At 38.5% G+C, this 17,378-nt stretch overlaps 1 protein-coding gene across 3 annotated transcripts in view; it reads left to right on the forward strand.

Moving 5' to 3' along the window:
- The window catches only part of cdc42se2 (CDC42 small effector 2), a 44,009-nt gene that overhangs the window by 4,190 nt on the left and 22,441 nt on the right, over positions 1 to 17,378 (forward strand). Inside the window, exon 1 of one of the 3 annotated variants that reach the window (XM_077243302.1) lies at positions 12,169 to 12,485. The exons of the other annotated variants lie outside the window; for them this stretch is intronic. The gene's annotated coding sequence lies outside the window, so the exon portion shown is untranslated. Of the gene's footprint in view, positions 1 to 12,168; positions 12,486 to 17,378 lie in introns of those variants that run through there. 3 annotated transcript variants of the gene reach the window in all.

Genomic DNA, 17,378 nt, shown 5'->3' on the forward strand with positions numbered 1-17,378 from the left:
CAAACGTACATAGTGTGCAGTACTGAACACCTCGCTGCTTAAACCTTCAAGAAACGTGCTCATTATTAATCATTCTGTTCAATCAATATCTGGACTTAGCTACTTAATTATTGGCAATATGTTTAGAATGTGTAGCCTAAGAAGAACTGGACCCCCAGTGTAACTTAAACTCCCTCTGTAGTCAATAATTTTATCCCTTAAAACTCTTCTTTGATCACCAAAATGACAATTAATTTTTTTTTCCTTGAAAAGTAATTATTCATTCATGCCTTAAAATAGCTTGAATGTAACTCTACACCCTTGCCTCATTTAGTAAACACGGTTCTATGAATATGCAAATTAGCCCCGCCTCCGCTCACTCACAGCAGCTCAGAGATCCACTTGTTGACGATCACACGTTGATCTGATTGGTTACAAGGTAGTTTGTGACGTTAGAAACACCAGCTATTTCAAACCGTGTTTTTGAGTTTGTCTTTGGTTAACAGCTGCTGCGAGTGAGTGGAGGCGGGGCTCATTTGCATATTCATAGACCCGCGTATACTAAACTGACATTACATTCAATGAGACATTACATTCAGACATTACATTCAATGACATTGTCTAAATGAGACAGTTACAATCAAGCTATTTTAAGTCATGAAGAACTTTTTTTCAAGGAAAAAACATTTAAATATGTCATTTTGGTTATCAAAGATGAGTTTTAAGTGATACAATTATTGACTACAGGGCCAGGGGGACTTTAAGAGTTACAGCAAAGATCTTGTTGATGTGAGGGAGGGATGCTTTTGAACAGTGTTTTTATGCTTTTCTTTTTGCCTACATCTGATATAGCTCTGATATCTCGGACAGCTTCAGGCTTAAGTTGTATGAAGTGTTGCATCTGTTATTATTTGGATCTTGATTGTACTAAGTGAAAGTGAAAGTTACACGTGATGGCCAAGTATGGTAACCCATACTTCGAATTTGACCTCTGGCTTTACCCCATCCAAGTAAGTGCACACACATTAGGAGCAGAGTAGTGAGTAGTGAACACACACTGCAAACGTGGATACACACACCCGGAGCAGCGGGCAGCCTTGAGTGGCGCCCGGGGAGCGATTGGGGGTTAGGTGCCTTGCTCAAGGACACCTCAGTCATATTCCTGCCGGTACTGGAATCGAAGCAGCAACCTTTGGGTCACCAGTCCAACTCTGTTACCATTAGGCCATGACTGCCCCCCAAATACTAGCAGGATTTAGTCAAATGCCAACAGCTTGGATTAAATCCACAGGCAAATCCTATCAGAACTTTTGTGAACCCAAGAGCAGTTAGCAAATTAGTAATTGAATTGGTGAGCGGAAAGTTGTACCCACTGGTTAGTAGTATAAGTAACCCAAAAATTAATATGATGTCATTATTTACTCACCCCATGATGTGCCAAAGTTGTATGCATGGATTTTTTCAAATGCAATTTTTTAAAGAACATTTTCATATAACCTGTCGTATATATAAATATAAAAAAAGATTTGTCAAATTCTCTATTTTTGTGTTCTAGAAAAAAATCTGAGCATATAGGTTGATGAATTGAGGTGAGGGTGTATGAATAACTGCAAGCTTCTGTAAGAGTGTATTACTGTTTTTGTAAACTAGTTCATCATATGATCCAAGTGCAAATCAAATAATCTTTATTTGGTGCTAAGCACAGAAATCTGGTCAAATACTCATTGAGTGAGAGATTGCACCATTGTTATCCAGGGACAAAACAAGAGTGTATTCTAGGATTGTTTTAATACCAAGACTGTGAAAGCGCATTTTTTTCGCTCAAACCATTGCATTTTTCTACGAGTGTGTTCCAGCATGCTGTTAAGCTGTGTGTTTGTAGTCAACACTGCAGAATGCTCAGGAACGTCCTAATCTAATCTAGCCTCCATATGTTTCTCTTTAAGAGATCCTCCCATGCTTAAGACCTTTCGTCTGTGCGATGGTCAGAAATTCCTTACATAATTGTACCTTGGCACTTGTCCCTGAGAGTTTGTGGCATTTCAGCTTTAATTCAGTTTTGGCCTTTGCTGAACAACCAAACGCACATTAGTTCATGTTAACGAGAGTATCTAACAGGGTGTTTGATGTAAACAATATTAAAGAGTGTAGAATATTTGGTGTTTTTATTCCAGGGCAAGCATCAAATCGAAGTATTAAAACTTGCAACACGGGCTCAATGGGTTTGCAAATGGGTTTGCAACGTGTTTGCAAAATTCCAAATCACTTTCAAAACTGCAGTTTCCCAGTGAAATGAACACTGGTGCAATAAAACACCATTAAAGTTTATTCTTTTCCCCACAAGTTCTGATTACAGGGGAAGATTATCAATTAATAAAGGCTTACTTTCATGCAGCTTCTTGCGCAATAATATGTTATGAGCTCAGAACGCATTTATCATTGTGCATGATTTGTAAACTAATACATTTTGACATTTGCATCACATAACCAGCTCCATATATATGAGGTTTGTAACGATGCACAACCTTGTACAGCATTTTAATGTAATCCAGTAACTAATTCAGAACGAGTCACATTAAAAGAGCTCAAAGCTCACTCGTAGAAGCAGCTAAAAGGACATTGTTGCTTCAGCAAATGTTTTTATTTCATGTTTGCTTTGTTAACACTATCAGTCAGGTTTAGTGGTGCGTTATTTTCAAACGCGATTAACCTTTTAGCATCACTCTTTTCAGAACAATACGCAAGAACGCAATACGTGCAACAATCAACACAATAAAATGTTGCCAGATTCACGTTCATCTGTTTTGGATTAAACTTAACACACTTATAGCACCACTGGACATTTGACTTTGAAAGTGTCATAAAATGTGCAAGAAGCAACGTAATATCATGTTGCCCAAATGTCGTAACAATCACGTTTTTCCACTGAACCTGATTTAAAAACTTTGGTGGTAACTCGTCCCATTTGTTCAATGAACATCAGAAAATCTCTCAAACCTTGCAGCTTGTTGAGAATGTGTGTTATTACTATTCTAAGCAATTTAACTGCAGGTTAATGATAAAAATACAGGATCTGTATTAAAGGACCTGAGACTTATCTAGGCACTGAAATATCATATACACTCTTTTCACTTCAGTAAATAATCACAAGGCAGCAAGCTAGAAACTATCCAAAACATGCAAATCATCACACTGAAAACCACTGAATCTTAGCAACTGCAAAAACTGCTCATCTAACCACATGATCAACTTGCTGTGAGAAGACGGCATCAAGCAATGTCAAATGTAGGAACAATGCTAGACTTCAGTTTTGGGGAAACTGTAAGTGAAAGTGAGCTGAACCAGAAGTCTTTTTCCATATAATGTCTCTTCTACAACTGAGAAACTCAGCATATTGCTGTTATTTCAATCACTTTCATGGAGTGCAGAGACCCGCACTTGTCACCATTCAAATTAGTTATAACTTTACAGTATTTTTCCAATTTGCTCATGTGCATTGTCTGATTTTCTTGATGTGTCACTTAGTCATTATTGTGACACATTTCACAATGTGTCACTTAGTCATTATGTTGAAGAAAAGGTGAAAATAACATTTAAAAAATGATACTGAACTCACATTAAAGAGCTTTAAAAAGTTTTGGAAAGACATGACGTTGGGTAAATGATAACACAATAACTGGTATTTTCATATACAGACAGCAGGGTTGTGTTATTAAGTTATTTTATTTTATTTTTTTACTTTAGATTTAACGTTTATAGGCCTTATACAGAGAGATACATGGACCAAGACCGAACTTTAATTAATTAATCAAAAAAGAGCCAATTTTTAATTCTGTCAGTGTGTGCAATGGGAAGAGGTGATAGTCACAATCCGTCCATCATGTTTCTTAATTTTTTAGCGACAGCGTAGGGGAGCAAAGCCTGGGGGGTAACCTGGCTCGTCACCAAATTCTGTGAAAAGATTTCTCATATGAAAGCCACACTAAAAAATGCCTACTTTGAGATGCCAATGGAAATATTGTAAGGGAGTATGACCTATAGTATCAGGAGCAGCTCATGTCTTTAGCTCAGATGAGTGACTGAAACCATGTCATTGTCAATCAGTGTACTTCCTGTTTTCTGTGGCTCTGCACAGGAATTATCAGCTTTCAAGCATGTGATGCATGTGTGTTCTTCAATTGCGAGTTTATGATGCAAAATGTTGATTGTTGGGTTCAAACGAAGCTTGTTGGGTTTTTGTTCGTAGATTTTAAATGTATCTGAAGACTCCAGAACATCCCTGCCTTTTTTGCAGTGCTTGACACCACCATGTTTTCCAATAACCAGAAATATTGATAATTCGTTTAAAATTGAAATTGTGATTTTGTTTCCCAAAATAATTTGAAAGTGATGCATTGGTGAATCCATTTTTTACATTGTGCTTTTTTTTTTTTTGCGTGAATTCCTTTTTATTTTGAATTGATGTATTATTTATTATTAATGAGTTCATTATTATTGTTTACTACACATCAAATAATGAAGAACCAAGTAATCAAAATAAGTGCAAATTCTAAAACTGACATTTCTTTGTGGTCAGATTCTGTACTGGACAAAAGTGAAGTGAAGCATGCAATAAAGGTTGAAACTGATCACAGTTTCAGTCTGTCTCATGATGATCTCTTGTGCATTTGACATAATGTCAATCATGATTCAATTATGACATTATGATGCTTTGCAATGCATTTAATTGTAATGTATTAGCCTATGTTATGTTATTTGCCGATGCCAAGCTGTAGTGTGAGATTAGCACATCGAAGTTGATTTAAGATGTTAATATAATTATATCAAGAACCTAGTACACTAATAACATCCCTTTTCTGAGGATATTTTAGATATAAATCCTAAAAAATAAAAAGCTTCTTTCCTGATTGCCCTGGAGGGTATTATGGTTATGAAGAATCTGAGTTATTCCTTCACAAGCCAAAAATGGCAAGGAGGGCCAAGGCAGACAGTAATGGCTTTATTAAGCAACTGGTCAGTAGTCAGTAGTATCTGGGTCATTGCCTTCAGGAGAGATGAGAGTGAGACATTGATGTTGCCCTCGCTGGCTGTAATGGTAGTATAAGGCGAGCATTGTTACCTCTTTCTTTGCAAGGGAAATTAACCCTCTAGCATTGGTGCCATGCAAAGATATCCTGCCAGACTCGGTGACATTTGTGGTAAAACACTTCCTTTCATGCATGCTGCAAGGTGTAGCATGCTGCATCAGATATCTCAGATACCATCACATGTTACAGCACAACCTCTACGAGCCTTTTCAATCTGGTTTCAGGACACATCATAGCACAGAAACTGCCCTCATCAAAATCACGAATGACCTCCACATGGCAGCTGACTCTGGCCATGTCAGCATTCTAATACTTCTTGACCTCTCTGCAGCCTTCGATACAGTTTCCCATTCCATTCTTCTCACACGTCTCTCTGAACTCATTGGCCTTACTGATACAGTGTATTCCTGGTTTAAATCCTATCTCACCGACAGGCAACAATATGTCACCTTCAAGGGGACTTGCTCTAAATTGGCGCCAGTCCTGCATGGCGTGCCACAAGGATCTGTACTTGGCCCACTGCTATTTAATATTTACATGTTGCCACTTGGGATGATTGTCCGGAAGCATGGATTACACTTCCACTGCTATGCTGACGACACTCAGCTCTACATCAGTACCAAGCCTTCTACTTCTCTTCCACCAGTGGCACTTATCAACTGCCTGAAGGACATAAAGCACTGGTTGGACAGTAACCTTCTCAAACTGAACAAAGACAAAACAGAACTCATGGTGTTTGCCCCGCTGTCACTTCTTAAAAAAGTTGATGACATCATACTGGATGTGGATGGCTGCTCAATCTCTGCATCTCCTCAAGTACGCAACCTGGGCGTCATCATGGACTCCACTCTCTCCTTCCAACAACACATCAAAAACGTCACTAAAATTGCTTTCTATCATCTCAAGAACATCTCCAGACTCCGACAGTGCCTCTCCAACTCTGTAGCTGAGGCCCTCATCCACTCATTCATCACCTCCAGACTTGACTATTGCAATGGCATCCTGTTCGGTCTACCCAGCAAAGCCACTGACAGACTACAGTATGTGCAGAACTCTGCGGCTAGGATGCTCACACACACAAAACTTGGTCTTCACATTACTCCCATCCTGATGAAGCTTCATTGGCTGCCAGTTAAGTCCCGCATCAAATATAAAATCCTCCTCCTGACGTACAAGTCCCTTCATGGACTTGCACCCCAGTACATTACTGATCTTCTCCATCCCTACACTCAGTCACGGTCCCTGCGTTCCTCTGACAAGGATCTGCTTGCTGTTCCTAAGTCCAGGCTTAAGACATTTGGTGATAGAGCTTTCTGTGTTGGTGCTCCGTCACTTTGGAACAAGCTTCCCCATGAGATCCGCTCTGCCTCCTCACTTTTAACCTTTAAATGCCAGCTCAAAACACACCTTTTCAATGAGGCCTATGGACTCTAGCTCCCCTGGCCTTTGCCCCTATCTTAATTCTACCCTTCCCTTTCTCATGTTGATTGTTAAGCGTCCTTGGGTACTTTGAAAGGCGCTATATAAATTGAAGTTATTATTATTATTATTATTATTATCTCAAGTCACATTGAACCTGAAGTTGCACTGAACTGTCAAAAACAAAACAACAAATATTCTGGGTCAGATACTAGATCACCAACTTTTTTATTGTGTATAAGAACATTAAAATAAATATATATATTTATAATCTTTATGTATACATATACAATTTTTCAATCATGACAACTATTGACTGTTATTAACAGTTTTAGTATGTTAAAGGGATAGTTCATCCAAAAATGAAAATTCAGTCATACATTTACTCTACAGTTTTTCTAAACCTGTAGTTTCGTTCTTCTGAAGAAAATATTTTAATCAATGTTGGTAACCGAATTTTCATTTTTGTTGAGCTCAACTGGCTCCTTGTTGAGTCTCGTGTTATTATGTCAAGGCTGACCATGACCCATAAAATATTGTTTGGTAATGTCCCAAATTTTTTGTCGTGTCTTATTACTAAGGTAAAGGACACACACTATAACTACACTCGTGGCAGCCTCTGTCCTTATACATTCAAGACAGTGTTAGGGAAAGGAACCTTTGCCTATATAGGGGCAGTTCAGTGGAACAAGTTAGACCGGCAAATTAAAGTCATTTCTAGCATGAACTCTTTTAAAAAGAGAATCAAGGCCTGGTTACTAGAGAGGGTAGCGGAATAGAACCAGGTTATGGTTTTATGTTATGTCATTGATTATCGCACAATCTGTAAGTGTCTTGTCCTGATGTTATGTGTTGAGGACCAAAATCGAAATAAGTCCTGGACTTTATTCTGTTTTTATCCTCCATTGTATTTGATGTCTTTTTATCCTCGATTGTATTTGATGTCTTTATTGCTTAATGTGTAAGGCATTCTTAATACAATAAAATAAAATAAAACCAAACAGTTTCTGGTCTCCACTGACTTCCATAGTATTTTTTTTTTCATTTTATGAAAGTCAATAGGGACCAGTATCTGTTTCGTTACCCACGTTCTTCAAAATATCTTCTTTTCTGTTCGACAGAAGACATAACTTTATACAGATTTAGTGAAGTAAATGATTACAGAATTTTCATTTTTGGGTGAGGTATCCCTTTAATGAATATGGCAATGTTAATGTATTTGGTCTTGGCAGACTAGATGTGCTACACTGCTGCTGATTATTGGTGCCATGTATGGGCTTGTTACTGCTATTACTGTAGATACTCAGACACGCTGCTGTGAGCATGTAAGTTATTCTGCTGGATAAATAGACATACATCAATCTCATAGCAGATCTGAGCTGGGGGAGGTAGAGGGTCTCAGAGGAACTATGATGTGCAGTGCAGGACTAGCCTACAGCAAACACTGAACCAGACTGTTTAAATGTTGAGCAAGCATCTTATTGGTTGCATGAGCAGCAGTGGCCAATCAGCTTGTGCCATGCAGTAATGATGTGATTGCTTGCCAATTGCATGTAAAGAACCATTAGCTTGCATCCTAGCATCCGAGTTTCATGCATGTTTAATTAGCATTATCATGCCATTATCTGCTGCAGGGGTTTTAAGGGGGAAGCAGCGGTCTGTTATGCATGCAAATAATGGAAACATCATGGCATCATGCATATATTAATGATTGTAAATCTCATCTGTCTGGGATAATTGAAATAATAGATCAGATGTTTGTTTTCTAAAACTTAAAGTGAACCAGCTACAATCTACAGAGGCCGGTGACTATTGGGTCTTGTGATCTGGATCACAAAAGGAGGACTTGTCTTCTGGATACTGAGGAAAATGCATGATGTCATTAGAATGAGCCCTCGGCACAGTGGAGAGAAGTTGTATATGTTTCAACAGCTTTATTATGAAATCAGACGTAGATGTTGAGGGTCTGGTGTAACGATCGGCTGATGGGTGGCTGGATACAATGCAAAAATAGCTGGTAGATGATTTTATTGGGCATTAGTTTCTAAAAAAAAAACAGGGTTGTTATGTGTAAATAAGACAGATATATAAAATATGCAGAGCTGTGGGTCCTCATGACCAGAGTTAAGAACCACTGATAGACTCATCTGAAATCCTTCATGTCAAAACAATCAAACTCTTCTACATGGAAACCAAGATCTTCTTAGTTCTGGCTGAAAGGATGACCTCTTAACATGACTGAAAGTGGGTTTCATGACATCTTTATCCAGTAAATTGGAATCTCAGGATGCTTGGCCAATTCACTAATGTTTCTGGCCAATTCACTAATGTTTCCAGCTAATTCAGAAACCAAATAAATGCAACAAAGCAGTGTCTACTCAATATGGTGGACAAAACAATTCAACAAGATCCTATGGTTTCTGGAGCAATGGACTACTGTAAACCCTGCTCTTGGAGGACCATTGTCCTGTAGATTTTTGCTCCAGCCTGCCCCAACACACTTGTCTGGAGGTGTCTAGTGATCCTGAAAACCTTGATTAGCTGGTTCAGCTGTGTTTAACAGGGTTGAAGCTAAACTCTGCTGGATAGTAGCCCTCCAGGAGCAGGATTGGACACCCTTGAACTACTCTAACTACCTTAAACCGTGTGAAGGCAAGATGAGTCTTGCAATTCTGGCCCTCAAGCTCCACCCCTAATCAAACACTGGCTAACCAAGGGCTGCTTTATCGCATACTTCCCTACTGTAAATAGGCAAAAAACAGTATGTGACAAAAGAAGTAGGACACATAAAAGAGTTGGCAAAAAGTAACCGGATGACCTACTACTACCCGTTGTGATTCTGAAGTGTGCATACCATGAACACTTTACCATCCTATGAGGCCATGGGAAAGAATTTGTGAATGACAGTGAAGTGACGTGACTGACGCTGGTAAGTCACATGATAAGGGTAAAATGGTGGATGCAGTACGTCTGGATTACATTCGTAATACACACACTCATATTATATAGAACATACTTTTTACCAGTCGTGAAGAGACTATGCGATTTTGGACACAGCCAAAGTCTTGAGGATTATTTGAAAGCTATAGGCAGGGGAATTTGATCAAGGTTGGAGATTGATCTGCAGAGTTGGGAAACTCTGCAGGAAAGTGGATCTCGAGGGCCAAAGTTGCCCAGCCCTGGTCTTGAGGGTTCAATATGATACCACAGAATGAGCCAGGATTAAGTTCAAAACAAACAAAAAATCAAGGATTCAAGATAAAGTAAGTTCCATTTCCAAGTCTGTTGAGGTCATTCCATCAACCGAAAAGATTCCTGTAAAATGCCTTTACCTCCAGATAGGAAGGACAGGAGAGCCATTATCCAAGCTACCCAAGGTGGAAGGACTGAGGACTGTAGAGCTAAATTCCCAGATCCTGGACAAGGTTTGACATTCCCAAGAGGAAGATAATGTTGGCCAGCCTCAGGAAGCAAGAGACCTTCTGTATCTGCTTGTTTGTCTTGCTACATAAACAAACCATCTGTGACATCATTCAGCATCTGAATTAATCTGACCTTGATTGGAAAGTTACTTTTATATACTCTTACTTGATATATACTCTGAACTTCAACCTACAGCTTGATTGTTTTTTGTTGTTTATATTATCCCAAATATAAATGGACCAACATGTTTGGTGTGAGCCGCATCATTGTAATCACATTCATTTTGAGTGAGTAAAATATTGAAGGGTACATAACACTCAGTTTTCTGCCAATCTCATGGTAATCTTGAGTACCTATAGAGTAGTATTGCAATTGCATCCGGTTCTGACTCATGACCGGGATCTTTTATAGCTGGGACCGCTCCATCTTTCAGTTTCAATCAATCTGTTAATCCAGCATCGAACTGGGACTTGTTTATAAAACATTTGTCACCAAAATGTCAGGAACAAACAAACACACTTGCCCCGGAAAAACTAACGGCATCCACTGTTCCCTTAATGCTGGGTTCTTTGAGAAGCTGAGCAAGGTTATCTTTCCCTCACAACCAAAAACTCACTTCTTTGGTGACATTGTTGATTTCGTGGTCTAAAAACAAAATGTCAAATCATTCAACGAGGAACCACATTGATGGGTGTTGCTCTTGCTCTCGCTCTGGTTGGGTGCGCTCTTTCGGGGGAAAGTGCCCATACAAGGAATGCCCTTTAAGACGTCATACAGGGCCATACTCGACATACATACTTTCCGAAACTTATACGCCTGAAGGAGTGTATATGGCACAGAAATACGCCACCATACTGAACGTCCAACTCGTTTTTTGATACTTTGGCAGAATGCATGAAATGGCATTAGACATCCCCTTTAAGAAATTAAAAGAGTGATAATTTCGTGCCAGTTTTACAAAAAGGTGGATTTATTGATTCAAAGTCTCTGAGAAAAAGCTGAACAAAAACTGAAATTGAGCTGCTTCTAAGTAAGAGCAGGGAGTGAAACAACAAGGCAGCTTTTTATTTGGCAAAGAAGAAATTATGCCTGAATGGAGTAAAAGTGAAGAAAAGAGACTGCTCAGTCCACTTTTGGACAGCATTTGCAAAAAGGGCTGAAGCCTGTGCAGATGGCCAGTGTTTTTGTGGGCCTGTATAATCAACACTGTACTGTTCTTGTATAGAGCAGTACAATTGCATGGACTACATACACTGTAAAATACAACAGTTGTTCTGAGTCACATGTGATAGTTAGCTTTACTTAATGTCTTAAATTAATTATAAAAATCTAGTAATCTGTACTGTTCACATTCTATGCCTTGTTTACTCCAACCCAAGTTAAGATTATTTGATTGATTGATTGATTTTGTCAACCAAAAAAATAAAACAACAGTTTTTGAGACGAGGCAGTTCTTATTAGACTTTTCTCTCATTTCCTCCACTTTTGCAGTTATCTTTCTCTAGTTGCTTTCACTCATATCCCAAAGTCATCTATAATGTTGAATTGTCAATACAACTGAAAGTTTTGAGAGAACATCATATAAGCTGACTTCATAAATTGATGCTGATTTTCCTAAAAAAAAAAATTGCGTGAACTCACCATTATGTTGATTAGTGTTCCCTTTGTTCGGGAACTTGAAACTTCATTCATATTATTGTAATTATCTTCCTATTGATGCATCAATGCAACAAGAAATCACAGTTATTTGGTTTCGAAGTAAGGGAAGTAATAAATGGGTTGTTCTTTACTCTCTGTGTGTATATGCAGCCTGTGTATATGTAGACCACCCCACACAATACACATGCACACACTCCACTTACTACTAACCAGCAGCTTCTGTGGCAACAAATCCAAAGATGAAGGAATTGAAAAGCAGCACTCAACAAGCGAAGCAATTGTCCCATGCAGTGCTTTGGTTAATGAGCTTGGAAAAGGGCAGCTGGGTTTTCCCTTACTGAAAAAAAGCTTTATATTTCCACTTCTCTAATCAGCTAATTTTTGCTGAGTTGCATTTGCTCATGTTATATCCATCTCATGTTTCGTTCATGCCAATATTCCAACACTGGCGCTTATGAGTCTAAACTTTTCTTTGGAATGTAATTCTTGGAGAGGAAGGCAAGTCATAATTCTCTTATGTGATACAGGGAATTATGGATTGTTGGGGTTTTCGTCACTAGTTTTCTTGTAAGCCAGTGCATTCAGAGTGTATCCACCCTGGTATTGCTTACGTAAGCTGTGCATAGTGGGAGGATGGTTCTTACATAAAAGCCTCCGCGACAGAGGGACGGTTGGGATGGGGAGACAGGGGGCGGAGCTTATACCTTAGGAGCGTGCACAATCCCTGGTGGGGGGGGAGTCAGTGATGCAGTGAATGAATGCCTCTTGCCCGCTGATCCGTAACTGAGTGAGGGACAAAGGCCTCCTGGAGAGGGAGCGCAGTCGGGATCTCACAGCTCCTTAGTCTTGCTCACACTGGAGGGGGATATACGCGACTCGCCTCTCCTCTCAGTTCATCAATGGAGTGAGCTGAGGATAGTGAGTATTAAACGCTTTACTCAAGGTTCTGATTCATTAGTTTCCATGGGAATAGTTGCAGTTGTGTGTGATTTATGGGATCTGTCACTTGTGCCAGACATAATGATATGGTTTAGTTAAATCTGTCTAATGAGACTGGCGTGAAGCGTTGGCGTTATAAAATGCATTCACTTGGTTTCTTGCAAACTGGGGAACAGCCGAAACGTTATATGGCCTGATATGAATCATTTTATATCATAGTAACAGTACATACACTACTGTTCAAAAGTTTGCAGTTGGTGAGATTGTTTTAGTGTTTTTGAAAGGAGTCTCTTATGCGCACTATGAGAGTTTTAATTAGCACAGTACAATTATTGAAAATGGTTGTGCTGCTCAATATGTGTGTGTATAACGGAACATTTTTGATGTATATAACGTTCAAAAGAACAACATTTATTTGTAATAGGAATCTTGTAACATTATAAATGTCTTTTCTGTCACATCTGAGGCACTCTTGCTGAATTTGTAATGGTAGTGAATATTGATATAGTTATTTTACTGGAAATTGAATAAAAAATTATTATGTATCAAATAACCATGTGGTAATCTCAATATTTGGAAAATCCAGTGAATGAAATATCTGCATCTTCGCTTTCATTTTAAACTTGATGGCACAACCAATGATAAATTTAGCATCAGTGCAAAAACAGATTAGCATTATGTAACCCTTGACTTGTGAACTAAAGATGAATATTTTACAACAGATAATTTTGACTCTAAATTCTGATCAAATTAATTTTCAGAGCTGTGTAAATAACATGTAGCAGTCCTGTCTGCTGGTAGCTGTTGGAAGTATTTACTATGGTATTGTATGTTTTGCTATGGTATAGTTTGGGATTGTATGGTTTGGTTTGGTTTGGTATGGTAGGGTTTGCTATGGTTTGATATGGTGTGTGCTATGGTATGGTTTGGTTTGCTATGGTTTGATATCGTGTGTGCTATGGTATGGTTTGGTATGGTTTGCTATGGTATGGTTTGATGGTTTGATATGGTGTGTGCTATGGTATGGTTTGCCTTGGTATGGTATGGTTTGCCATGGTTTGTTATGGTTTGGTTTGGTTTGGTTTGCTACGGTATGGTTTGCTGTGGTTTGATATGGTGTGTGCCATGGTATGGTATGGTTTTCTATGGTTTGGTATGTTTTTTATGGTTTGGTTTGGTATGGTTTGCTATGTTATGGTTTGCTATGGTTGGTATGGTATGGTATGGTATGGTATGGTATGGTATGGTAAAGTACAATGGTATGGTTTGGCAGCTGACACATTTCTGCCATTGTGTGGTAGACACCCTGGGAACAGGTCTTCCACTGACCCCTCACACAGAGGGTTTTCTTGCGTTGACAGTCTCTTTCAATGGGCCTGCCTCTCTTTGTGGCTCACCACTAATGGAGAGTTTTCTGTGTGCATCCCATTCTGTCGTCCTGCCCAGGAAAATGGAATTCTTCCTTGGAAACCTTCTGCCTATCCTACAGGAGGAAATGGAGATGCTTTTGCGGTAGTTTCATGTATTGTTTACTTAATAATAATGCGATCCCTCCTTCAAATGGTAGAGTTCACATTTATTAGCTGACTGGTTGAGCTCAAGGTGTCTTTTTTCTGCAGAAAGAGTTAATCAGAATTGGAGTTGTGTTTGTTTTAGCCCATGTCTTTTAGCTTGGAGGTAATCTGTTCCCAAAAGGTTGACTAAATTAACTTGAGTCACTTTACTTAAGCAAACATAAGTTTAAAATTTAATCATCTTCTTGCAAGAGAAAACATTTCTAATGTGTCTGTGAAGTTGATTTAGTTTAAGGCAGCATGTGGCGGATATAGTTCAGTTTGAAATCACATCCTGTCAACTTTTAGATCTTTACTTCATTAATCCAAGATGAATGGAGACTGCAGGGAAACCAGACACTGTCACATCAGTAAAGGAATGAAAATGTATTGAAATACACAGATCATTTTAGCAACGGAAGATGCTGCACAGAGACCAGCTCTGTTCAAAGGTTCATTTCCATACACATTTGGCTCATATATTTGAGCACTAAGTGTTCTCAGCACCGGATGTGCCAGCATGTGTCCACCACCTTGCCTACGATCACATGAAAAGCACACTTTGAAATAAAAGCATGCATTACCAGCATTTTGGTGTTCTATCCAAACAATTAATTTGTAAGACACTTTTGCTGGGTAAGAAGCAACATTAATATGTCAAAATACTCTATGTCACTTTTGACTTTCCTTCAGTTATGGTTCAGTGTTTGTTACTATAGTTTCTGATTAGTGCACACATGTTCCCTGTTAATGCTCATTCCCAGTGTATTTAAGCCCTCAGTTTCCTCAGATCTGCATCGTCAGTGTTAAAGTGTGTAGTGTTTAATGTTCTTTGTGTTTATTAAAAGTGTGTGGCATCTGTCATGAGTTAGTTAGTAAGCAATGAAGTAACGACACAGGAGTAGCGAACTTGTTTACCCATTCACTTCCGTTCTCACACACATTACGTCATTACGCAATCATGAACACAACAAAGCGTCCTTTATTGTTCATTCTGCGTCACACATCTCATCTTTGTAGAGTACTACTGCACGCAACACATGACAATTATAGTAATCTGATCACAGAAGCTAAAATATGTGAAGAGTTGAGTTTAGTTTACATGGCCTGTTTAAATTCCCCCAAGCGGCTTCTGAGTGCTGTGAGGTAGATTAATGACCGCGGACGTGGACTCTGGACACTAATGACTGCAACACACCACCAGCTGAGTTTCCCACCCTACACAACCCTCTTTCCTTCAGGTGTGGCTGTGCAACCGTCAGCTTCAGCTTTAATTCATCATCTAGAACAAGCCGCTTATCCAGAAGGTCTTAAGCTACTAATTTCCGATTTTCAGAGTTTTCTCTGGCAATGTCTGGTTGTAATCAGGATTATATTGTGAGTAGGAATTTGGCTACACTTTCAGCAAAATGAACAATGATAAATATTCCAAACACTAAAACGAATATTTCATCGAAACATTTAAATGTTTGGAAATCATTATTTACTCAACCTCATGTTGTTGTCTTCAGTCTTCAGACATTAAGTGTTTCCAGTAGCCTGGAAACCCAAGTATCTGTGGCCTTAATAGAAGAGGCGTTTATTTGAAAGAACGATAGAATATTGCAGATCTTTTAAGCAGTTCACAAAATGAAGTTTGTTAGATTATGAATGACAAAAGATGTAGTTAAGACAAAACAAGTATTTGGACACTTGTTGTTGTCAGACATGTCCATAGTTAATGTGATGAACTACAGTTCATACCTCCACTAAAATCACCTTCACATCCCTTGATAGTCATTGCAAAAAAACACAGAAAACATTTGTCATTTGCTTTCTGATGACATTTGACAATTTTAAGTGATTTAACCATCCAAATACTTTTTTTTAATTTTTTTTTTTGCATATTAGTGTAATTGGAGGCTAATTAATGCCTAATTGTAGTTTAAAGAGCAGCAAACTCTAGTTATCTAGCAGACACAAGTGATCTTACCCCATCCTGTCATACTGAATCCAAGAGCATTACCTTCTTTTCAAAGTGTTCCACGTTCACCAATGACACATGATATTCCAGCACATGTAACGTATATCCATTTAAAATGATAATAAAGTGATGTTAAAAGTATAGTACACCCAAAAAGTCATCATATTGTTTCAAACCTGTTTGACTTTCTTTCTTCCATGAAACACAGAAGGAAATGTTAGACAGAATGTTCTTTTCTTTAGAATGAAAGCATACAGTATAGTGTCATGTTGTATATTCCACGTCTTTTAAAACTATATTTGTACCAAAATTTCATGTTTCATTTACTAAAATATTGCCATTGAACCAAGTTTTGGAACCCCATTTTTTATGGTTGGCACATACACTGTATTGTTTTGTAAAAAGAAGTGTACTGTATTTTTTTAAATATATTTGTAAAACATACAACCATGAATGGGTGCAAAAAGATACATTAGAAGAATAAACATCTATAGACAGAGTAAGCAGGAAAAAATATGTTCAAATGTTCATTATGTATTGGAGAAGTACAAATATACATTTATTCATAGTGTACAACTTTGTGTGATTCGAGAGAATACTGCACACACACACAAACACACACACACGCACGCACACACACACACACACACACACGCACACACGCACGCACGCACGCACACACACACACACACACACATACACACACACACACACACACAAATAAAGAGCAATTCGTTCCTGCGCCACATATTTATCATTTCTATTCAAGTCATGTTTGTCCATGAGACTATACTTCCCCTCCGTGCAAAAACAACCGCAAACCTTTCTTCCCTGTTGTCTGTAGACATGCATGTAGACAGCGGCCTGGATTTAAGAACCAACTAACACTACAAGTTACAATACCAATATTTATGATGACAAATATTATTTACTTTCAAACATTCAAACCCTCAAACTTTTATTTTAGCAGAATACTGGTAAAAAAAATGCTACAAAAGTCTGTCCACAAAAATGTTAGCAATTATGCAAATGTGATTGCAGCATTTAAGGCCCCGATATTTATAACATATTTATTAGTATAGCATGAAGCTTTAAATGCCGCTTTCAATTAGAACTAGAACTTTCTCCAGTGTGTTCATGTTTTTACGAAAGACTGAACGGAAGAAATGAACCAGAGAAGATGTCTACATCAAAGAAGGCGGAGCCACAGAGCCACACCCACCTATTACATCATCGCCACGGACCAATGGCAGTTCGAAGGTGTTTAACAGCCAGAGCGAACTTTCCCAGAATGTATGAACTCCAAACAAACTGCCTTTTGGCCTGATTTTGTTCAAAATTACTAGGGGTGCACCG

Source organism: Siphateles boraxobius, unplaced genomic scaffold, assembly GCF_051911475.1.
Source record: "Siphateles boraxobius isolate OS27281-9 unplaced genomic scaffold, OSU_SipBor_1 25, whole genome shotgun sequence".
Lineage (NCBI taxonomy): Eukaryota > Metazoa > Chordata > Actinopteri > Cypriniformes > Leuciscidae > Siphateles > Siphateles boraxobius.